The sequence below is a fragment of the Nannospalax galili genome, unplaced genomic scaffold (genome assembly GCF_000622305.1).
Source record: "Nannospalax galili isolate Female #2095 unplaced genomic scaffold, S.galili_v1.0 scaffold513, whole genome shotgun sequence".
NCBI classification, from domain to species: Eukaryota; Metazoa; Chordata; class Mammalia; order Rodentia; family Spalacidae; genus Nannospalax; species Nannospalax galili.
Window position 1 is genome coordinate 730,783 of NW_008334861.1, and position 3,760 is coordinate 734,542.

The following is a 3,760-nucleotide window of genomic DNA, read 5'->3' on the forward strand; positions in this document are numbered from 1 at the left end:
TAGCACTACTCAGTTTCTTGATTTCTACAGCCCTCTGACAGAAGCCACCTGCCTCCGTGTCCCACAGCCTCATTTATTGAGAAACTCTCTCATTTCTCGCTTAAAAGTCTTTCTTAATTCAAAAATTTAGGGGCTGAGTACTCCATGATTATCAGACTTTCTTGTAGTATACTGTAATTAAGGTCATCATCTCCTTGCTGAATCAGGGATTTTTCTCTTCTCTCTCTAAAGACCAGATATGAAGGCTATCTTCTATCACCTCCTCACTGTCTGATTCTTCCAAGGGTTCCAAGTTTTGGGATCCCAAGAGAGGCTACTTAGCACAGATCAGATTTGTATCCTTTTCCCTTATGTTTGCCCAACCCCCGTTGCAAGAAACAGCATTGCCAGCACGTATATCTCATTTCATCTCTCACTCTCACACTCTCTCGCTCTCTCCCCCTGTCTCCCCCAATCCAGAGACTACTGTGGAGGATAGCATCCACATGCCTTTCTCTTGCAAGTCATCCTTTATCCTAAATTCTTTCTGGGCACACAACTCAGCCTCAGTTCCTTGTCTTACTGCCTACATGAAAGGCCATGGAACTTATAGCATAGCCTGCTTAGGAACCTATCTCACATATGCTGTCATGGACTGACATATATCCTCTAGTCTGGCAGCCATTTAGGGGGCATCCCTGTACTCACATGGCAAACTATTCATCAAGGAGACTTGCTCCTCTGTACATACCACATAGAAGAAGACAGCCTCCTGGGATTCTCCCCAACATACACTCCCCCTTCAGACTGAGCAGCCTTAATGATATGCCTGTTCACATATTCAGGGACAGTGGAGCTGCTATTACAGCAAGAAGGCGTGCCAGTCCTTGGCACACAGGAAGGACAGCCACATTGGGATTGCTCCCAAGGATGTTCCACCTCAGACAGCTTTGTTTCAGTTGCATGTCTTATCCCCCACAACAAAAATGATCTAAGTGCTCATCTCTGATTTCGTGGTTTCCTTGTTTGGGTGCCAAGTGTTGCATTAACTTTTCCTGAAGAGATGAACAAATGTCTATTTACCCCAGATAAGGCTCCAGTGACAGAGTGGAGAGATGATTCCTGAAGTTAGGTTACTGAGCCATTGAGTTTAATTAGGGACTCAGAGAAGTGTGAGCAACTCATGAGAGGCTACCCCACTGAAAAAATGACCCTCACTCTTCCCCACCAATTGTTAACTGCCTATATATTTTAATAAACGGGCAGGGTCTCCTGAGCCCCTCCCTCTAGCAACTATTATATATATATATCATATATATCATATATAGTATATATAACATATATAGTATATCATACATATCATATATAGTATATATAACACATACAGTATATCATATATATATATATATATATATAAACAGGGAACTGTGAGGACTTTTGAGTCCCTCCCCCTAGCAACTGATAACTGCTTGTATATTTCAGGGAAGGGGTGGATCCTGTGGATCCATCCCCTCCCTTCATGACAGGAAACTACTGGGCCCAATATTGAGCAAGTCTCCTGTGCATAATCACAGCTGTTGAGATTTGAAGAGGGCAATGGCCAGGAAGAGGAAACAGCCATGGACAGGAGGGTCACATTTGACAACATCCTTACGAACATACCCAAAGATTTCCTTCATTCGTGCACTTGAAACTTCTTAATCTAATCAAGGTGACAGTCAGAATTAGCTCTGACATCTTTCCTGGAAGGTCCCTTGTCTTCTTCTACTTCTAGGGGATGGCCTTGCCCCACTGCTCTGGAAGACATTTTCCTGGGAAGAATGTGTCACATTCCCCAGAACTGGAGTTAAGGACAGTTGTTAGCTGCCATGTAGGTGCTGAGAACCAAATCTGGGTCCTCTGCCAGAGCAGCCAGTGATCTCAACTGCTGAGCCATCTCTCCAGCCCCCGACACACTTTGTATATGAAGTAAAAAATGGATTGAAACTTACAGTTTGTATATGGATAACCAGCTGTTCCAATGTAAACTGTTGTGTGTCCCTTTTTAAAAGTCTCATCTACTTCATTTTATTCTATGTCATGACCAATCTTACTGTCTTTGGCTATACTTACTTTGGGGATATTTAAGACAGATAAATAGAAAAAAAAATAACCACTTTTCTTCTTAATGTTAAAGTCAGTTGAGGCTTTTTAGGAGTTACTCTTAAGAGCTTAGGAGGAGGCCCACAGCTCCTTCAGTTTCTTTCTATAAGTTGGCCTGTCCGTTGAAATGGGTCAATTCCTTGTTGACGACCTGGCTTTCTCTGGAAGCATCCTCTGTGTTGACCCTCCTCTTTGTAGAATGCAGAGTTTAGAGTCCAACCTATGGGGTCTCCATGACTTCTGTGATCAATAGATCAGGTGACTTACTAGAGCTATAGGACCCTTTAAGAAGTGTCAAATCATGTCCTAGGACCTGGCTGACCTAGAACCAAGGACCAAAATATTGGCTGTCCTTGGAACCCCTGTATCCTCATTGGCTTTGGATTTCAAGTTTTGGTAGTTTAACACCCGGAAGGATAGTTTTACCAGTCTCATTGTTTTTGCTTCGGTGAAACATTTACAAAAGAACCAAACACATGTAAATAAATCCTGATTTTGCTAAGACTCACTTTCCAAATAGTGAAATATAATTTATCTTGGTTAAACATAATTTTTTGGTCTTTTTGAGACAGGGTCTCCCTGTAGCTCCAGCTGTCCTAGAACTCACTATGTAGACCAGGCTGGCCTTGAACTCACAGAGATCCTCCTGCCTTTGTCTCCCAAGTGCTGGGATTAAAGGCGTGCGCCACCATACCCAGCCAGTTAAACATAATTTTTAAAACAGTTATAATAAATATTACCATGAACAAATCACCATAGCCTTAGGAATTTTAATACCCTTTAATTATCATACATTCATTGTCTTTAAGTTTCCTCTTTCACAAACCTTATGGGACTTACTCTGACCTTTTATGATGTGATTGAAACTGTCTTTCTCATTCTTAGGTCAAAGTCTTACTTCACTCTACAAAAAATTCTTCCTTTTCTAAAATATTCTCTTTTCTTTTTAATGCAATTTAATCAAAATCATATTCTCATACTCACATCCTTTGATGTACAGAAGCATTTTAGTTTCATGTGTTCCCATTTGTCAATTATTGGACTTAATGACTGTGCTATATGTGTCGTGTTCAGAAAGTCTTCCTGTGCCTATAAGTTCCAATATATTTCCTATTCTCTCCTTTATCTGATTCAGGGTATTGGGTGTTATGCTGACATTCTTCATCCATTTGGAGTTGAGTTTTGTATATGGTGAGAGACAGGGATCTAGTTTCATTCTACATGCCACTATCCAGCTTAACCAGCATCGTTTGTTGAACATGCTGTCTTTTCTCCAGTGTGTATTTTTGGCTCCTTTGTCAAAAATCAGGTGGCTGCAAATGTCTGAATTTAAATCTGGGTCCTCAATTCTATCCCACTGATCAATGGATCTATTTTCAATGCCAGTACTATGCTGGTATAATGACTATAGCTTTGTAGTATAATTTGAGAGTAAGGCCTCCAGCAGTTCTTTTATTGTGTGTCCATATGTAATTTGACCTTGTTTTTTTCAATTTCTGTGAAGAACTGTATTAAAGTTTTAATGGGGATTGCATTGAATCTATGGATTTTTTGTAATAGAATGGCTGTTTTCACAATATTAATCCTAAACCCATGAGCGTGGGAGGCCTTTCCCTATTCTGGTATTTTCTTCAATTTC